Source organism: Pipra filicauda, unplaced genomic scaffold, assembly GCF_003945595.2.
Source record: "Pipra filicauda isolate LSUMZ 115617 unplaced genomic scaffold, ASM394559v2 scaffold4_size7858003_pilon, whole genome shotgun sequence".
Lineage (NCBI taxonomy): Eukaryota > Metazoa > Chordata > Aves > Passeriformes > Pipridae > Pipra > Pipra filicauda.
This window is the reverse complement of record NW_024104643.1, coordinates 7,140,783-7,162,207: the sequence shown is the minus strand read 5'-3', so window position 1 is coordinate 7,162,207 and position 21,425 is coordinate 7,140,783. Positions and strand designations below refer to the sequence as shown.

Sequence of the window (21,425 nt, the reverse complement as noted above, 5' to 3'; positions counted from 1 at the left end):
CCTGGAAAGGCTACCAAAGCAAAGTGGTATTGATGGGGATGGCTGGCTTCGATCAGCAGAGGCTGGGGAGGAACAGCCACCTCCAGCCTCCTTCCCTCCCCCTCTTCTGCCTTGGACAAGAACCCCCTGTGTTTTCTCTGCTTTCAGCAGTTGTCTGTTCTGCACTTCTAATCTATTACCAAATCAAGCTTAAGTAGGGGTAAGAAGTGTAACAATACTTATTTAATGCCAGCCCTTGCATTTGGAGAGCTGATGTTATCAGAAGGCACTGCACTTCTATAAAGGCATGGTTATCCAGGAAAGGGGCTAATGATGGAGATGAAGGGATGAAGGCCATGGGGAGGGTGAGCCTATGGCAGCAGAGCAGGCCTGTTCCATTTGCCAAGTCTTTACACATGTGTAATTTGCTGTTTGGAAAAGGATCTGGGGTTCCTGAGCAGTGACTGCCCCAGTAGTTTCTCCTGCTCAGTAACCTTGATGTTTATTTCTAAGAGCAGACAAAAAGACAGGCCCATAGCTTTGGCTGCCTTTGTGACATCTGGCTTGCATGAAAAGGGGCTGTGGTTCTATTCCTGCTTACCCGAAGGTATCTTGGAGAAATACCTTTGGGTGTAAGACCAGTACAGATAACAAATTTGGGGGCTGGAAAACATGTGCCTACAAGCTGCTTTTCTCCTTCGTGCTACAAGGAAATGGGCTACAGGTCTGTAAATCTGGATTTCCCTGGCTCTGTTTTGTTTCTTTTTAAATCACTGCCAGGGTGATCAGTTTAACCACATCATTTGTGTTTTCTGTAGTCAAACACAGGAATTTTTGGAGTGTTGTCTGAAGGAAAGGAGTGTAACATACTCCTCCTCTCTGGCTCCTCAGCTGTGACTGGTGTGAGTCTGACAGGGAGCACAGGTCCTTGGGAGAGGCTCAAGATGTGCTTTGTCCCCTGGACACACACCACAACCAAAGAAAGCCTAAACCTGCCTGCAGACGTGGCTCAGGCATTGCTGTTGAGACATAAAGAACCTGAGATGCCATTGGGGATCTGAGCTTGGTGTTTGCCTCTGCTGGGCAGGGAAATCAGTGGGACTGTATTGAGGGAAAGGTGGGGGATGAAGGTGCTTCCCCAGGAGCAGAGCCTGGGGTGAAAGAGGAGCATGGCTGGAAATGATGCTGCACCTGCCCTTCCTGGGGCTGGGGTGGTCCTGGATGTTGGAGCTCCACGGATGGTGACACATCCACGTGCTGTGTCCCTGTGCTGGAGGAAGCATGGTCCCACATAGGTAGGCTCCTGCAGGGACTTCAGTGAGAGCAGCCTCAACCCTGAACTAACAAAACAGTCACCCTGTTTTAGGGCTTGTGTTGATGACAATGTGAGGCATCACCTGGATACTGGGCTGGGGCAGCTGCACGGTGTGTCCATGTCCTACAAGTGCTTCCTGAAGGTTTGGGAAGGGGAAGGTAACTCCCTTGGATGAGTGCTGTTGTGCAGTTTGGTTGTGGTGGAGCCTCTATAGCCACAATTTAAGGGCAACAGACCTTTTCCCTCCCTTGTGTGCTGAAGCAGCACAGGGTGGAGAGTCCAAGTTCTCCATGATGTGGATCCCTCCATAACCTTGGGCAGGCTGTGTTCCCTGCACAGCCCTCCCTGTTGGAGGATGAGGTATCATTTTTCTCAAGATAAGCTGAAATTGTGTGTGTTGTTGGATGACTTTTATCTTGCCATCACAGCCAGTGTGCATTTTCAGTGAGAAAGGAACTGTTTTGCTTTATAACTTGCACGTGAGGAGGGATTATTTTGCAAGAGGTCACGGGAGAGTGAGAGAAGTTATGATCAAGTTGTGCCCTCTGGAATATGCTGTGGGATGAAGATGTGGAGAGTGATATCTTCACTTCTTGTCCTTTCCCTTTTTTTGCTGTTGATTCAGAGCAGAAATGACCTTGGTTGGTTTATGTCAGCAAAGATCCTGGGCTGATCTGGAACAAAGGCAGAAGAGCAAGTCACTGTTTCAAGTGCATTTGTGGTTCAGTTGAATGAAAGCCCAGTCTTACCAACTCATGGTTTGATCATCAGTGCTGCAATGCACACTCCTTTCTTATAGCTCCAGGTCTTGGATTATGGAAGGTCTTAAACTATAGTCTACTGCCACCCCCCTTTCCTTGTAGGTGTCATGATTTCAAAGGAAATATAGGAAGCATGACCTCAGTTTGAGGGAGTTCGGGACTGAGGTAGTGGAAGGCAGTGGATTAAAAACTGGCCCAGATTGGGAAGTGAGGAGATGGTGATATAGAGTTCATATAAAAAAATATTTATTTTTGAAAAAAAGGGATTTCAGTATTTCTAGGTCAAACTTCAAGGAATATGAGAGAAGTTCCTGGATTTGGGATCCGAAAAGGAGCTGCAAGTCACCTCTTTGTAGCTCCATTTTGAGTGAAGTGGGTGGGAGTTGAATTTGCAGAAGTGTCATGGGGATCTTCGTGGCAGATGTGAAGGCAGGAGAGCAGCTTTTGGGAATTTTTACCAGCACTGTGCTCTTGGTCACATTTGTGTAAATCCAGAGGAATGTGGGTGTCTCGTGTAAACTGATGAATTCTTACTGTGTTGTGAACTAAATCAAAATATATGGAAAGAGATCTTGTGCCTGCCTCTGACTCAAAGTGACAATAAGGTTTTTGGATTTTTTCTCTTTTTTTGTACTCTTCTTTAAACTAAGTTTGATTGAGAGGGTAGAAACTGAAGGGCAAAGCTGAGCTTGGGGAAGACAGAATAGTGATTTCAATGTCATCATGTTATCTACACAAACACTGCATTTCACAGTCCCAGTCAGAACCCACCACCTTCCTCAGAGAGTGTCTCTGAGGTGCAGAATGCTGGAAAGATGAGAGGGGCAGAAAAGCCCAGGACAGGGCAATAATAAATCCTGGTTACTCAGAGCCTGAGGGGGACGGAGCATCTAGTGATGGGATTATCAAGCCTTGGATCTGTAAATAAAGGTACCCTGTTTATTCCCTTTGGGGCTCCATTGTCAAAGAGACCTCTTTTCCCCTTGTCAGCCAGAAGAGACAGACATGGGAACAAAGTGTGTGCCCCTTTCCCAGGGCCTGACACAGCTGTGGGGATGTGGGTATGACAGGGAAAGGTGCACTTCAAATGGACCTTTGCAGGAGGTGAACTCATTGTCACTTCAAAGAATCAGATGATTTGCAGTGTCTGTTTATGGGCAAAAAGTAACATCTCTATCTTTCTGTGGTGTGCTTAGGAGAGACATAACAGCCTGGTCATGTGCTGGAAAGAAATGACTCATTTCATGTTGGGTCTAAGTGAAAGTAAGGTATTACTCATTTTTATGCAACTCTAGTAAATTGTACTTATTAAAAAAGGATGGGGGGGGGGCTGGAGGAGGGACTGTTACCTAAAGTCTAACCAAGATGTACTAGAAAATTAATTTAGAAATATGGTTGACCTCAGCTTCCTCATAATGAAAATCTGCTGACAAATCTTGTGATTTTGTTACTCTTTTTAAAACAGCCCCTGGGATTGCCAGTAGTTCAGGTGTCAGGACCAGTTACTCATTCAAACCCTGGCTGGATGATTTTTCCATTGTTCTTCCAAAGAAAGACTTCACATTCAGTCATCCTCTGGGCTTTCTGCACTGCTTGTTGCTAAAGTATCTGAGTCCAACCCCAGTGCTGAGCTCTGCTCATGGTGTGTGAGATCTCTCAGGCTGCTGAGCTTGGCTTCAGCAGCTCTGAACACGGTGGTTGCTCCTCCTGGTGATGCTGAGATCCTGTGAGGTGTCCATGTGCCAAGGTAGACTGATGTCTGCTCACAGCCCCTCACAGAGCTTTTGCTGACTGTCCTCTGCTTAGAGCAAATACACCCCATTCCCATTCCCAGCACTGTTCATCATTGAATTCTGGTTACCTGCAGTGCCATATCCAGAGGAGCTGGAAAACAGCAGCACTTTTCAATTAGAGTATCCAGAGCTTGTCACCTCTTTCATAGTCATTGCTTTTATTTTCCAAGGTTGATAGGTGTTGTTCCCAGCCCTGAGGCTGTTCTCCCTCAGCCATGGCAGTGTGTGCATGGCAGCCCCTGCCCCAGGCTGGCTCAGGTCACAGCTCTGTGCTCTCTGTGTCCTGGTTTTCCACAGGGATTTCCAGCCGGATCTCTGAGCTCACAGAGTGGCAGCTCTGTGGTACCTGAGGCTGTGGGTGTGCTGGGCACCTCACCCTCCTCCTCCCTCTGTCTCCACGAGGTTTGTGGAATCAGGACAGAGCTGCTGCCTTGGTCACAGGTGTGTGAACTGCGGTGGCACCTCCTTTGTTCTCCAACAGCTCCAGCACAGGGACACTGTGCTGGCAGCAACCAGGCACTGTCTGATGTGGGTGTTGGTGAGAGTTCAACTCAGGAAGGGACTGAGAAGAGAAGATTTGATATTTCATAAAAGGTGATTGCTTTTATTTGTTTACTTATTAACATTGTGGAATTACTCCAAGCATCTGACTTAGTGTGTCAGCCTTTCCCTGGCAGAGCAGCCTCACCTCCCCAGCAGTGTGACTCAGGATGCCTGTCCTGCTGGCTAAGACTTTCTCTCCCTTCCCCAATGTCACCACACACCCTTTCCCTCCCTCCTAGCTGCTGCTCTCTTGCATGTTTAGCAGCAGAGCTTGTTAAAAACACAACCATCTTCTCTGGCCTTGATCCTGTTTGACATTCCCTGACCCGCTCACTTCGCTGAGCAGAATCTCGAAGAAGCTCCTTCACCTGCTAATGCAGCGTGAGGATGATCAGCACTCAAATCCCTGAGATCTCTACTTCTTCACAGAGGTTAAAGAGAATCGTTTTTGCAAACTTTAGCTCTCTGCCAAGTTCAAAGGGAGGAGATCAATGGGATCTGTGCAGCCCTGATGCAGTGCCCCCAAGGTTACATTCCCAGCCTGCTGAGAGCAGCCAGGCTGCTGAGCCCTCCTAACCCTGGCTGAATCACAGAGCTGCTGGGTTGGAAAAGAGCTCGAGAATCACTGAGTCCAACTGTTAATCCAGCACTGCCAATTCCACCATTGAACCATGTCCACGTGCCCACAGGTGCCACATGTCCCAAATGGGAAGGTTCAGGAAAAGCCACATGGATGGGAAATGCAGGACTGCCTCAGGTAGGAGGTTTTGGGGGAAGTTTGGGTGAGGAAGCTGCTGGTCCAGGGTGGCTGGTGCCATCTGAAGATAATCAGGCATGGCCTTCGTATCCTTTTCCATTCCCTCATTAGCAGCCTGGAATTGGGCAGGAGGAGGGCACTGGGTCCTGCCAGTGGGTGCTGTGAACTGTGGGCAGTGTCCTCAGGGTGAGCTTGGCCAGGGTTCCTCCAGCAGCTCAGCTGGAGGCCAGGGCTGAGCAGGGGCTGCCTCGGGCTGGCTGGTGCTGCCCATGGCTGGTGCTGCCCATGGCTCTCCATGGCTGGCTGCTCCCTCCATGGGGGTTGTGTCTCCACTCCTGGCCACCCTTAGAGAAGCCTTCAGCACCTTCTGTCAGGCTGTGGAGGGGGGAGGACACAGCCAGCCTGGCCTGGTGCTGACAGAGCTGTGGGAAGAGGATCCCAGTGCAGGGCTGTGCCCGGGATGTCGGGGTGTGAGATGAGGGGGATGTGGCAGGGCTGCAGGACAGGCACCAGTGTGCAGGGCAGGGAAGGGGGACATCCCAGGAGCTCGTGGGCTGGATATAAGCTGAGCCCTTCACTGGGGCACCCTTGGGATGAGCCCCTGCAGTGGGGGGTGCAGCCTGGGAGATGATGAGCTCCTGTGCAATCACTGCTAACCACAAATAGGTTGTACAAAAAGAAGACAAATGGCAGAGAATAAATGTAGTTTAAACTGGTCAATGGCAACAAAAATAGGGGGATTTATTTAAATTGAACTTCATTTAAAAGTCTGTTTTAATCTAGTCCCTGTCTCTATTCCTCATATTCTGGCTGGGTATTGTCTCCAGGGCTGCTGACCCTGAGCATGCAGGAGCTTGTGGTGACCTGGGGATGCATTTCCACCATGTCTGTGCAGGCACTCCTGGTAAAACCAGGGGGGAACTCGTTAGGGGAAGGGAGTGAGGGGGACTAAGGAACCCCACCATTGTATTTGGAGTAATCCTTGTGCTCTGGGTGTACAGTGGGGTTGTGCCCACCTCCCAGTCCTGTCTTCTCTGCTCAGATTAAGGCTAGGAGTGAGCAGTAGAGGTGAAGGCAGGGGGCTGGAAGGCAAAAATCTGGGTTTTATTTCAGGCAGTGCCACTGCAACATGCTTTGTAAGAGGACTGGTGGATTATGTGTTTCCCACAACCAAAGGGAAATGTACTCAAAGGGAGTGTTAAGAGGCAGCCAAGGGAAAGAGGAAAGGGGTGATGTGGTCTGATACCCGCTGACCTCTCTTGTACAGCCATATCTGCCCTTCTCCTGGTACCCTGAGAAACACACAGCCCTCCACAGAACGGATGTTCCCTGAATATTCTCCCCCACACCCTTTCCCCCCTTCCTTTAGCCCTGGATCTGTTTAGAAGTCCCCATTTGTTTGCCTCTGGTTTCCATGACCTCACTGACAGGAGAACCCAACGTTAGTGGCTTGCAGTGGAAGTTCAGCCCAGTCCAGCTGTGGGCAGTTCAGGGTTCACTCTCCCTTTGGTTTTTTGTTTGGGATTTTTTTCCACTACCATGTCCATTTCTGCAGGAGCAGCTGACACTTCAGTCACAAGGCCAGAGTCACAGATCTACCAAAGCTCTTAATACCTAGTTGTATGTTTGTGTGTGCACTTTCTTTTTCAGGGTAAGTACATCTTTTAGGGATGGAATAACAGTTTGTCCAAGAATCAACAGTCTTCGGGGAGCCAAATAGTCCAGCAGCCAAGGCTTGTGCTCTTTCCTTGAGGTTTTGGGGATGAGTTGCTTGCCTGTCCTCTTACATAAAAGCAGAGCAAATTGTCAGAATAAACACATTTTAAAATATACAACACCATCAGTCAGAGCTTAAGAGGAGCTCATTGGCTGGAAAAGAGATCAAGGCAACCGGGAATTTGGATGACCTGACTGAGGCATTTGGACTAAAAAGTCCTTTTTCATTCACTGGAGCTAGTAATTTTTTTTCTTTAGGTAATCAGCCAGGAAAAGAAAAAAAAAAATCATCCTCCTTCCTGCAGGCAGTGAATCTGGACTCAAAATCCTATTGTGTTATTTTACAATTTTATTTTTTTTACAAGATTAGCTTGCTACTGGGCATGAGTCCCTGCCTTGGAGCATGCTGGATGAGGAGCCAGTGTGCAGCTCTGCTGTCTGGGGTGGTTATTGCTCTCTGATTCACAAGCCAGTGACTAATTCAAGTTAACTATGGTCACCTGAGGATGATACCCCCAGTCTTCCAGTCAGGGTTAGGGTTAGGTCAGCTTTAATCAGCCCTGCCCAGGGAGGGAGCTCTGGCAGGAATTCGACTGAGCAGAAGAAAAGCCTGGCATTATTTTTGGTGAACTGTGGACATTTCTGTGCAGTTGGTTGCCCACGTGGGGAGGAGAGATCCTTGCAGCTGTTCTTTCTCTAGAGGTGCCATCAGGACTCTTCCAGGACAAATTCCTGCTCCTTGGGCATAGCTAGGTTTCCCTGGCATTACAGCAAGGCAGAGGGAGAAGCAGGGTGGGCCAGCCTGTGGATCCATCCCTGTGTATCCCGGGAGCAGCAGGGCACGGGCTGGGACACCAACACCCAGCAGTGTCTGTGAGACTGCACTAAAGGCACAGGCAGAGATTGTTATTCCAGAGCACGGAGAGGAGGTGGAAAGAGGCTGAGGTCCAGCTAGGAGTTGGCTAGACTAGTTCTTGGATTGTTTTCCACACTGTGGTTATCCTTATCTGCATCTGGAAACTGCAGTGTGTTGTATGTGTTTGTAAGAGCAGGCGGATGTGTGAAGTGTTCTGGCAAAGTCAGAGCCCTCATTTTCCCCTCAGTAAATGCAGCCTGATTAGATTGTTATTGACATGCTGAGAACCTGCTCAGGTTGTTACATCTCTGTGGAAAGGCATCTGTCTGTTCCTCTCCTCCCTTCTGCCTGGAAGGATTGCAGAGCTGGAAATGGGAAGGACCTTTCAGGCTGCAAAGCCAGCTGTGAAAGAAATCTGCTGGGAAGGCACGGTGTGCCCGCCAGCTGAGCAGCACTTTGACAGTGTGTGTGGAATTGGGAGCCAGTTAATAACAGTTTGGAACAATTGGTAATTCCCTAATGGGGAAAAAATAAGAAGAAAAAAAAAGAAAAAGAAATAACCCATAGTAAAACTCTTAAAACTGCTGTAGTTTGCTGGATGTTTCTCATCCTGTAGATCATTGCTAAGCAGAGTTACTGGAAGTGTTTGGGTGAACAGATTTGTCTGACTTATTGAACCATGTCAGAAATGTGCAGTGCTGCATGGCCTGCAAGAGCTCTGGTTGCTCAGGCTAAAGCAGAGAGGTGAGGATGGGCAGGGCAGGCTGTGGGTGTGCAGAGGTGGATGTGGATGTGCAGAGGAGGCTGTGGACGTGGAGGCTGTGGATGTGCAGAGGAGGCTGTGGATGTGGAGGCTGTGGGTGTGCAGGGCAGGCTGTGGATGTGCAGAGGGGGCTGTGGAGGCTGTGGGTGTGCAGAGGTGGATGTGCAGAGGTGGATGTACAGTCCAGTGTGGAGGTACCTGAGGGAGGTGCAGTATCTGCAGTTGTGTGCTGTGGCTCTCCACAGGTTTGTTCTGAGCAGCTGCCTGGGGGAGCGTGTCTGTTCTCTGTGCTCGAGCTGGCTCATGCTGGATTAGCTCAGGTATTTCTGTGTAGCTGCACAGTGGCTTCTAAATAAAAGCAAGAGAAGATATGGACTAACTGGCTTTAAGAACATTCTCCTTCCCACAAAGGGCTCATGGTAACTTTGCACCATGAGGTGGTCAGATAATGGCAATTCTGACATTCAAAATTTGCCTTTGCAAAATGGGGACAGACTCAGTCTAAATATCTGGGATGTTGCTGCCTTAGATCACAGCTGATGCAACCTCAAAAACCCTCATACTGAAAGCTCTCTGAAGATAGATTTGTCTCCAAGAATGATTTTGGGTTCAGTAAAATTGCATGTTTCAGTGAAATGATATTTCTTTTTGCCAGCTTATTTATATTCATCATAATTGTCTCACTGTGATGCCTCCTATTCATTTGCTGGATCTACTTGTCTTGCATCTTGTTCTGACTCCGAGTGCTGTTTAGGGTGAGCCTGCCTTTGGAGAATGTGCCTGATTGGGACCATTGGAAAAGCTTTCATGTGCTTGCAAGAAATGCATTGCTAAGCAAAGCAAGCAGGGAAGCTGAGAGAGATGAGTGGAAAATGACTGTGTGAAGAAGTGGGAAGAATTAAAATAGATGGCAAGGAGTTAATCAAATAAACAAAGGTCCTTTCTTAAAATTTCTTGCTCTTTTTTTCTCTCTCTGAATAATCTCAATCTGATAATGATTGCACTGGCCAACCCTCGATACTTTTCTGTCTGATTACAGCTGGGTTGTAGTGGCCATGATGAGTTTCCACAACAGTCTATTATTGGCATTGTTAACTAGTGTCCCTCATTAAATTAAACTGAAAGGGGCAGGGAAGAGAATATTTTCAAGCTATTCCTTGCTTATAATTATTTAAATTTATTTCAAAGGATAAATTTATTTTAATTTGCCACAATGTCCTTGTCTTGAAAATGAAAGCTCTTCAGTCTTGATAGTTTTTATTTTTTTTTTTTTTGCCTTCTTCTATGAAATCATGCTTTGAGGAGAGTTAATTTACTATGCAAAGAATTTTTGAAGGTCATGTGCAGTGCCATTATCATTGTACAGAGGACCTTTGGGAAGAGCTGTTTGTCTGTGCAGGTATTTCTTGGCCCTGTGTTGCTCTGGGAGCCAGATGCCATTTACTACCAAAACAGGGGCATCTTTCTGACCACTGTGATCAGATCCCAGGAGTGAAGTTACTGAACAGCAAAACACAGAGAGAGCAGAAGGACCTGGCACTGCCAGTCCTGGCTCTAGAGGCCACTTCGGTGTGGGTGGAGAAGGAGCTCCAGGAGGGCTGGAGCTGGCAAGGAAATGCTGCTTTGGGAGTTTAGCAGGAGGATAATCTGCTGCATGGCCTTTGTCTGTCCTTCTGCAGAAGTCTGGGGAGGAATCAGATGACTTGTTTCTGCCTTTATGGTAGAGAATGAGTTTTCTTGAGGTTCTAGACCCAAAAAGTGGCAGATTTGTCCAATGATGGGGAAAAATAGTTTACTTACACATAACACAGGAGAAGAAACTATGGAAAACCATCCCTACGGACTCTGTAAGTTTTCCCTCAGGATCAGAACTCTTGTCCTGGGGTTGCTGCAGAACTTTCAGTGCTGTGTAACTTCCCCTCCATGGCCACAGGCCCTAGAAATTGCACAGGGGAACAAATTAAAAATCTGTTCTTCTTCACAGGAGAAATCCAAGGAGAGTCTTTCTGATACTGTTCTATTTTAAACAATGTGCTCAAAATTATAAATATTCTTGACTGTTTCTATTGTTTGACATCAAAATGACAAGGTGCAAATATGACACCTTGGAGTCCATTGATGGGGGGAAAAGAATCCCACTCTGCTTGGCATTTTGTTGGATGTGGGAACAATTGTGGCCTTGTAGTTTGAGTAGTTTTATTATTTATTTTATTTAGGAGCAAAAGTAAAATATCTACAGGAACAACCAACAAGAATTACAGCAACTCAGAAACTGAAACAGGAGTTGGTTCTTAGTAGTGGCAGAGATTGAGCAATACCTGGAAGAGAAGTGATTAAAGCTTCCTACCCTTGTGAACTACATTCTTCTGCCTCAGAAATGCTTCAGAAATGTATTCCCAACTGCTTTTCTCTCTGTTGAATAATGTGGGCATATGATTCGAGCTCTGAGACTTAAAGGATTTAAGCATGTACCTGAAATTGGGCATGTGTGTGCTTTTTGCTGAGTAAGGGTGTCCTAGTCAGGTATTTAAATTTTAAATGCACTGGGGCCTTCACTCATTAAGTAAGCAAATTTCAACCTAGACAGCAGTGGGAGGAATAAACATTAAGCTCAACACAAGCTGTTATCAAAGTAGCTCTTCAGACTATGTAGAATTACACTTTAAGATGGGCAGAGCATCTTTAAAACCCTTTTGCAAAGCTAAGAGCTTATACATTAGCTTTCATAAGAGGCATTAGAGATGTCTGAATATTATATAAACACCAGGCTGTTTGCAACAGTTTATAAACCTAAATATTTTATAAGAAAATACCGAACATTTAACTTGCCTTGTATTTTTTATACAGCAATAAAAACACCATTTTTATCAAAAGATGCTGGAAAGCCTGACTAATAATGTGACACTTTGTTATAAACTGGGAGGAAAGTTCACTGGCCTAGAATTAATAAGGTGTATAATCTGTATAGGAATTTTTACACTACGGGGGAAGGAGCCAACTTTGGCTTTGCTTCTGCGTAAAGATGCATGTGATTGGTGAGAATGTTCCCTAATGCATCTTTATGTCTCTATGGCTAAAGAGGTTTCCATGGTTTCCAACTGGACATTGCTTGGGAAAGGAAAATCCCATGTCCACCTGTGTGATAGCTGGTGTTGGATGTCTCTGTGCAGTGACCTCCTGCAGGAGGCAGGAAACAGCAGCTTTGAGACCTGAGCATTTTCTGCCCAATATATGGACCAAGAAGAGCTGCTCTGCCAAGGGAGAGAAGTGTAAAGCCATGAGTGAGGGAGATTTAGGACATAACCCTTGTTTTCCACAGTTTGTCTTAACATTTCCAGCAGGAACACCACAGCTTTACCCTCTCCAAGCAGAGCAGTTGTGTACTCCAAGTGAAGGACCATGTGAACTTCTGGAGAATTTTAACACAGATGTACTGAGCAGCCACAAGTTTTCAGAGCTTTCAAGCTGAAGTCACAGCTGAACAGCAGTTTGAAAATCCCAACTTGAGAGACTACTTAGGAGGAGGAAAAGTTTCCACTTCTAAGTCTTTCCAAAGCCAGACTTTGTTGTAAGGTAAGAGTTTTAATTTTTTTATGTCTCTTTTGCTGATTAATGTCATTATTCTGATTTTACTGATTGATTTGATTATTTTTCTTGTTCTTATTACCTAAATATCTTTCTCAAGCTTGGCCTTTAATGCCAAGGTATTTAAGTAGGTATTTAAGAGGTTGCATCCTCTCTGTGCTTGAACAGTTGTCCATGAGTGTTGTTCTGTTAAAGACAGCAATGCCTCAAGGAGGAGCCTCCATCAGCAAGTGGGATGGGCCAGGTTGGGATGACACAGTGGTAGAAATGCTTGGCCCTCTCTGATTGTCACCACTGATGAAGTGTCTGTGTGTAGCAGCAGGAGAAATGTTGCAGTTATTCATGATTAGTGAACTGAAAGGTCTGTAAATAAGGTCTGGTACTCTTCTCCTTTGTTTTCTCCAGAGCATAGCAACCCATCCAGGCTGTCATTCCATTTGCGAGACTGAGTTCCTATTTTTCCACTCCAAAATTTGCATAACACTTGCTCAGTTAGAGCAGAAGAATGAACAACATCAGAGATTTCCATTTTGAATTATTTAGCAATGTGTCTTTGCTCACAGAGTGATAAGACTGCCCCTAAATGACCCATCAACCCCGGGTGTGAAAGAATTATCTTCTTGTCCCTAAAAAGGAGACCACAGAATTAATTGCAAGGATCCAGAGTTACAGGATATTTGTACCTCTTAACTCTTCCAGGAATCATGGAACTGGCTTTGCTTAATGGAAGATCATGTGTGTTGAAGGGGAAATTCCTTCCAGATCTGCACAGACATCAGGTCAAAACTTTGTACTGGCCAAAAATGTTATTGCAGTTGACTAAGGTAGGCTGAGAAATGATGGCCAGGAAAATACATGCTCTGGAATAAATGAGAGGGTTGATGTGACCAGATCTCACACATGTCAGGGGTAATTCCTACAGCTATTTCCACTTTACATTGGCATAAACAATGTAGAAAATAAGGTTAGCACTTGTGCCATCTACAGAGCAAACACCAGTGCCAGCCAGGGCTGTGTAATTCCTGTGTGTGTGTTTTTCCTATAGCTTGAACAGGAGCATGGAAATGTCAGAAGATCTATCACCAGGCTTGTCCCTACAGCTTGAAGTGTTCTGCAGTCAGTTCTTTTGTATAATTGTGAATCTACATTTCTATTTTGAATAATTTAGGAAGCCATCCAGTCTCCTTTGTTCAATGACTACATCAGGCTCCCTCTAAGCCTTGAGGCTGTAGAGGGAGATAGTTCTTCACCTCCACAAGTTGTTTTTGTTTTATTTTTTAACAAGGTTCCTGAGCTCCATTTCACTTTTTGGAAGCTGAGACACTGGATGACTTGGCCAAGGTCATACAGGAAATTTGGGATGGAGAACCAAACATATGATTGCTACTGGTTTCCAAACCAGCACTCAAACCACTGGGCATCCTTCTTAATTTCCAGTCTTTTCTGGCACTGCTGCCAGCTTTCTGGTCCAATTCCTCAACCACCTTATACCTCCTTTTCCCTCCTTTTGTAAATAAAGCCAATGTCAGGAGGTAACCCAGCAAAATAATCGATAGGTAGTCATTTCCTCAGCCACTTCCACTTCTCTTTCACTTCCCAGCTTGTCCACCAACAAATTTATTTCTTGCTTGGAGGACTTCACTGAACCATTTCTGTTCAACAGTGTCTGTTAGCACTTTACTAAGCCTCAGACTGAACATCTTTGATCCACCCATTTCAAGATTAGATGGATGACAGAACCCAAAGTCTGGCTCCAAAACCAGCCGTGTTTTGGAGGTATATTCAAAGCCCGAGCTTGGATTTGGCTCTCAGTGTGGTTACTTTGATCTGCCTTCAGATCTGGGTGCTGTGTCCTGTGACATCTCTGTTTCAGGCACAAGATCTCGTGTTCTATCTGTGTGAGAGCTCTGAGCTGTGCATGGACACATGAACACACCCTGAATGGAATTTGAGAGGATCCAGGGGTGCCTCCGTGCGCTCAGGTGGGAAGTGGCACCCAGGGATCCTCTCAGATTCCATTCAGTTGTGTTCATGGGCCATGGAGTTTTTTAATAGTTGGGGGTTTTTTTGTGAGTTGCCTGCAGGCCTAGAGAATTGGGCACTTAGACAAGTCAAATGTGCAGAAACCCCACTGTTGCATGTTTTCCTTGCACTCTCCCTTTGCCTGTTTTCCGAGCAGCTGCTTCCCCCTTCCTAGAAATCACCCCAGCCCTGCTCCTCCCCCCTGGTCTTCTGTCCCACACAATGAGAACATGGTGTGGTTCTTTCCCCATGGGTGGGAAGGCCAGGGAATGCTTGGTACTGTGGGCTTTTGCACTAACAGCATTTCAGAGCAGTTCACTCTTTCCAGGGAATTATTCTAGATTTATTCACCACAAAGCATCCAACCATAACAACTCGGTAATTTTAAGGCCTAAGGAAAAAATGTAACAAGATGTTCAAAAATTTTGGTTTGGGATAATTGGGAGTTGTTTATATCCTTGTGCTGCTGATTATGTTGTCATATACCACCATTACTGGTGTCCTCAGGAACAGGATGAGCTTTGCTTGGAAACAAAAACCTCCATTTTAACCATTTAAATGCTGGTTAATGTAGCTGGGATAATAATGGGAAGAAAAATACTCCCCTGCTGTTACTGGATGTATCAGATCTTCAAAAATCATAATGGTGAGGGTTGAATGAACAGATAGATGGATAAATGAAACACACTGGGATTTTTCTGATAAAACAATCAGGGCAATGCAATTTTTCTTTAGAGCACTTAGGGCAGTGTCTCCCACTACTCTTTAGAATCAGTTCTTGCCCTTCCTTGGCTTGAAAATATCTTTCTGTGCATTCAGGTCATATCAAACTTTCCAAGCTGTATCTTCCTGGGGTTTTGTACCCTCCCATTATTTCTGCAAGAACCTCTGGGTTGTGGTTATCCCCCTGGCTCCCTAAAATATCTGATGGATAATTCCTGTAATGGAAATGTGTTGATTAAGGTGTGGAGCTTGTCAGAACTGCTTCTCCTCAGGTTCTCTGAGACAGCTGGAACTGGCATTTCCCACTGTTTCTCTGGAGAGGATTGTACTGGGGCTGGGGCTAAATGCTCTTTACAGAGCTTTGAGGGTTAAAAAGAAGTTTAAATATTAATTACATTTGCACTCATAAGACCTTTTTAGATTTCCAGAGTGGCATATGAAACCTTCCTTGTGAGTTTGTTGGGTTTTGTTGATTCTTTCTTTGTTTGTTTGTTTATTTTTAATGCCATATCAAAACATGAACAATAAATTCTGATGTTTTGTACCAATTTCTAGCCAACCTGAGGTTTTCAGCAGTAATTTCCTTCTGATTTCATGGAATTTGGGACCTGAAATGCAGTAAATTAGATGTACTTTGTTGAGAGAAAGTCTTGTCTTCATCCAGAGTTTTCATAACATCTAATTTAAAGTGCATCTTGAATTTTTTTTGGGGAAAAAAATCTCAACAACTGTAGAGAAGAAAATGAGCCATTTCCTTAGCTTGAACCTGCTTGAATTAGTGGTAAAGTGTTGATCTCTAAACTTGCAGTTTCTGAACCATAAAATCTGTTTATTTCACCCTATAAAAGAACATTTTAACTTATATGGCTATTTAAGTTTAAAAGCTATTAAGGAAGTGGGTGGGGAGAGGCAAAGCAGCAGCTTGAATCAGTAATTCAAGCTTGCAATCCAATCTTTATCTGCTGCATAGCTTGCATAGAAATCCCCCTCAATGTGGATTTTCTGTGCTTGTAGCAGTCCCACCATACAGGAAATATACAGTATATATTTCCAGCATTATCCATAATTGTAGTAAAGCTTATAAAGCAACCCATTCCTTGTGTGTTCCTGGTGATCTACAATAACTGGATATTCTTAAGTATGTGTTTGAAGAAGGGAAAAACATAACAGGAGCTGGCAGAAGTCATCTGCAGTGACTTTCCAAAGGGAGCTGGGGGAAGGTCTTTGACGTGCTCTCACTGCAGGAACAGCAGTAACTTTGATGGAAAACCCACACCCCTGTGTTTCCTCTGTATCTGATCTTTGGGGGGTTGTGTTTCCCTAGAGATGGAAAATCTGGGACTGAAATCATGTCAATGAGTACCTGGGTCCTGCTGCTGCCCCCTCCCTTCCCTGTGCCCTGGTGCACCCTGGAGAGAGCAGAGAGGGGCATGTGCTGGTTCCAGTGTGAGGTGAGTGTTTGTCCTTTGTGCCAGGGTGGGGACAGGGAGGGAAGGCTCCTTGCACAGGCTCTGATGCTCCTTCACACCCCCAGAGCAGCCTTGCTGCACAGTCACCTTCAGCAAAAGGGAAGAGAGGGTCTCATTCCCTCTCTGCAAAACTGGGAGCAAATTGTGAATGCTTGGAGAGGCTGTGCTTCACTTGAGCTGTGCAGGCCTTTTCTAACCACCCCTGAACTTGCAGTACCTTGCTAAAAATAGTTCAGAGCGTAACTGTGAGTTCCCTGAACTGTGATCCCACAGTTCTGTGTTATCCCACTCACCATTCCTTTGGAAGGAATCATCCTTCCCCTCATAAAACTTAAATCAGCTTGTTCTTTGGGCCAAGGGTTGACATCATTATGATGCTACATCCTATGTAATGGTGTGAGACCTGGAAAAGCATTCACAGCAGAACCACGCTCAGAATTGGATTTGCAGCCCCTCAGCCCTGCAGCCTGGGCTCCCTCCTGCCTCCACATCTACTTGTACTTTTAAAACCTTGGAAATACCCCACAGTACCACAGCAGCACACTCCTGAGGATTTATCAAGGGTCTTTTTAATGTTCCCATTTTTCTTTCCGTGACCCCATTTGTTTTACAATGTTTGCAAGAGCAAAAGTGATTGTTTTACCAAATTAAGCTAGATTTCGTGCCAGGAACAGTGGCTAGAATCTTGTTGACAGATTTGGAAAAGATTATTCTTTCAGTACCTTTTGAATGATTTTTTTAAGGATGTCTGCCATGTACTGTTTCCAAAATCAGACCATATTTAACTGTTTAATATTATATGGCGACAGGGACAAATTAGCACCTTTCATTTTCCTATCAAAATTAACACATCCCAAGAAGACACTTCAAGAGCTACAGATCTCTCATTTAGAAACAAATGTAGGAATTTACTTAAATATGTTCAACTCAAAATCTTGACACAAATAAAGTTTGAGAGATTTGTTATTGATTTCAAAGGCCTCAGAATTTTGCCCGTTTTCACAGAATCATAGAAAGACTTCTGTTGGAATCGACCTTTAAGATCTAGTTCCTAAATTGAGAAAATTACACACAGAGCAAAGAGAAAGAAATGTCTCTATCAAACTAAAATGACAGTATTTAGATATACTAAGGAGACAGATCTTAAAATAATTTATGTAGCTGAGAAAGCTTAAGGGCTCAGTGCAGGTGAAATGGCATAAGACTTATGAAATGCAAATATTTATAAGATTCTCTAGTTTAGTAAATGGATTCTTAAAAACTAAGAGATGAATAGCCTCCCCATGTATATAAAGAATGTGACAGCACTCTGCAGACCTTCAGGGAGCATAACATAGAGCACAAAGCATTTCTGCAGAAAGCTCTTATCTCCTTGATGCTCTTGAGTCCTCCCTGGATCTCCTTGTGGATGTTGTGAGTCTTTGCTGCAACATTTCTGTCCAGACCAGCTGTTCTCTCCATTTCTCCTCCCAAATCTCTTTTGAGAGTATATTTTCCTGCATTTCTAGATTAAATATTCTTCCTATGTTGATAGGTGACTCTGAAGGTATTTTCTGAGCGACTGATAAGATAGAGGTACCCCTTGTTGGGAGCAGCTGGCACGGGGAGCGTTGTACAGCTGAGTGGGACTGTCAGAATTTAATCGTCTGCTTCTGTCACAGGGCTCAGCCAGCGCGGGGTGGTTCATATATATATATATATATATATATGTATTTTATCACAGTGCATTGCTATTTTCTGAAGGATAAGAAATTCCAAACCCAAACAAACTCACAATTCCAGGAGCAGGAAGGCCTCCATGGGGTGTCCCTGCTCTCCGTGTGCACAGGGAGCGGCTCCCCAGGCAGAGGTTTCTCCTGAGCCCTCGCTGGGCTCTGGCAGTGCCCGGGCTGGGAGCTGCTGACAGGGGATGATGAAGTGTCTGTGGAGGCTCTGGTGGCCACGGGTCACTGCTGGAAACGTGAGACTGGAATGGGCCTGGATCTAATGAGTGTCGGTGCTCCAGGGGCAGGGAATGAGCGCCTGGCACACGGCAAAGGGCCCCGGCTGCCAAGGTCAACATCCACGGGGCCTCATGTCAATAAACAAGGGCCAAGTGAGCTTTTCCTCGCACTGGATCGTGTGTTGAGCCCATCACACCCATCACACCCATGGTACACACACACAGCCCCCTCCCAGGGCAGCGGGGCAGGGACAGGAGCTCCCAACACCTTTTCCCAGTTACATTTCCCTCTCCTTGCCATGAAATCTGCTGGAGCATCTCTTTCCTCTGCTCCCATTCTGTGCTTACCTGGCAGGATGTTCCCTTCCTTACCTTGGAACTCATCCTCCTCATCTCCCAGGGCGAGCCCCCTTTCAGCCACCACCTCTCCTTTTATCTTCCCAGCCCGCTCGGATACACACCAAGATTCCATTTCTGCTTTGGCCTGGATTATGTTTTCCAGGCCAATATATTATGCCACTTTCACACTCCCCTCCCTGCCCCATCTGGCTCCCATCCTACCCCCATAAAGATTATTAATATCTCCTGTTTCCAAGCGATTTATTATCAGGGGCCAAACTGGTGCCATTTCCCATTTTAGTAGAGCACTGAAAATAATCCTGAGGAGTGTGCCCAGCTATAAAAACGTACTTACACTGTCATATTTGCAGTTTCAAACATGCACCACTTGATAGTCTCAAAAGTGCTGTTTAATTGGGTTTTATGGGTTCTAATTAATTATACTAGGTAAAAAAATTACTTGTCCCATTACAGCTCTCTGTGGTTTACTCTGAAGAGCAATGTAATTTAGAGATAAATTGTCCTTCTCTATCCCCCTGTTCCCCTTTTCCCAGCAAGTTCCAGAATGGTTTAGTTCTCCTTAAACCCAGGAATGAAGCTGAGAGAAAGCTACATTTTGTTCAGGGGACACAGCTTTTCCCAACACCCATAAACAGCTTTATATGTGACTTGAAACGATTCCACGTTGCTTCTGCTGAATCAGGCTGGTGAAATTATGAATAATCCTGTGACTTTGCACAGCTCAGGTCTGGGGGGCTGGGATTTTGCAAAACCTTGAATATATTGGCAGTTTTGTACACTGGGGATTATTTCCTCTGATTATACAGAGATAACAGTGAAGGAAGCTGAGCATGGGTGCAGGAGTTTTTGGCTGGATGAAGGTCTAGACTGAGATTTCTTTCCATGGCCCTTTAGGGAAACAGAGTGGGAAAGGATCTGTCTGCTTTTATGGCATTTTGATGTGACTAGCAGCAGAGGAAACCTCTCAAGTTAACTCTCTATTCTGTCTTGCAGAATCATGAAGCCTGGATTATTCACACAAATTCTGGGGCAGTCTTCTGGCTTTTAAATACTTCCTCGAGTGACTTGGTGAAAAATGAGGAGCCAAGCAGGTACATTCATGGTTGTTTAAAGTATACTATTAAATTACATCCCTTACTGTAATAAATTTGGTCTCGTGAGGCAAAACATGAAATGTAGGAGAGCTGAAGCAGAAAACATTGTATCCTATGACAAGAGGGAATGGCTTTAAACTGAAAGAGAATAGATTTAGATTGAGATATTGGGAAGAAATTCTTCCCTGTGAGGGTGGGCAGGCCCTGGCACAGGTTGCCCAGAGAAGCTGTGGCTGCCCCATCCCTGGGAGTGTCCAAGGCCAGGTTGGAGGAACCTGGGACAGTGGAAGGTGTCCCTGCCCATGGCAGGGGGTGGAACAAGATGAGCTTTAAGGTCCCTTCCAACCCAACCCCTTCTGTGATTCTATGACTTTTTCTGGAAATTAGGGAGTTAAGAGTATTAGTTAATTAAAAAAGACAGGGCAAAGAAACCTCTTTCATTTGCCTTTAGAAGGCAAATGCTACTTATTTTGGAAATTTCACTTCACTTGAAAAATGTGAAGCTTCAGTGTGTGGCAGATACCTCCAAAACTGCCCTCCAGCCCTAGGAAGGAAACTTAGTGACCTGTCCATATCTCTTACTATGAGCACTAAAAGGTTACAGTTCTTTATGTGAGTACACAGATGAGTGGTCACTGGATCAAAGAGTTTGTAAGTCATGCTTCACTAATTTGCTTATTTTATAAAATAAATAACCAGCATGTGAGTTGCTGGAAACTTGGACCATCCTGGGTGTCCAGATCATGTGCTGGAGCAGGAGCAGTGAGGGCTGCCAAATAAAGAAAAAAAAAAGGAAAAAAGAGTCACCACAGTCACACATATTACTCATCAAAATCTGAAATAAGAATAATACTAAGAACTGTTTCTATTAAAGTAATCCTTTTGCATAGTAATATCAATTAAAAGAAATTTTAGTCTATATATCTGGTTGGTTAACAATAACTAATACCTGCAACATTTTAAGGAATGAGTTAACAAAACAGAGCCCAAACCTGAATAAACCTGAAAATTTCTGGGCAGTGTTTGGGTAAGTCCAAACAAACCTGAATTTCTTGGTGTTTGTACAGTGTTTATGTTTGCTTTTACATGGCTTTTACTGCCTCAGAAAGCCATTTATGAAAAAGAGACAATGAGAAACCTGCTCTTCTCATGTGATTTTCATCACCCAGAGATTTAAATGAGTGGAATCTGCTCTTTTCATGCTCTTCTGTCCCCATAAATTACTCCTGGAGGCATTAAAAGGGCTTGTGAAAAACACCAATAAATAGCCAAAGCAGAAATACAAATGTTGCAAACTGCTCAGGCTGCTGTGGCAGCAGCTCTGCTGTTAATTTATTGAGGAAAAGTGCTGAGGGACTCCAGGCCCGTGTCAGCTCTGCTCTGTGTGCAGCCTCATCTTACACTGCTGAAATCAGGGCTAAACCCCCAGGTTAGGGGACAGCTTTTATAAGTGTCCTGAGCATCATGTCAGGAGCTGAGTGAGTTACTGTGATTGTTGCAGAGGAGCAGAGATTAAGGAAAATGAAGGGAGAAAGGAAATACCAACTGGGAAGGGTCTCCTATCCGTGTCACCTGGGCAGCTCCTGCCCCGGGGATTGAGCCTCTGTCACTGACTGTGGAACAGTTTTTTCCTTGTATTTCCTTTATTTCCCTGGAACACTGACTGTGTACCAGGGAGCTCTGCCAGGGCCCTGCTCTGACCCAGCCCAGACTCAGTCCAGCCCCTCCATCCCAGGGACAGCAGCCC

The 21,425-nt window shown here is 45.1% G+C and overlaps 1 long non-coding RNA gene across 1 annotated transcript; it reads left to right on the top strand.

Moving 5' to 3' along the window:
- Positions 1-11,830: 11,830 nt before the first annotated feature.
- On the top strand, positions 11,831-19,641 carry LOC120324361. Its single transcript, XR_005565625.1, has 3 exons — positions 11,831-12,056; positions 16,138-16,264; positions 19,578-19,641. It is a non-coding gene; the product is annotated as an uncharacterized LOC120324361 (long non-coding RNA).
- Positions 19,642-21,425: the final 1,784 nt, after the last annotated feature.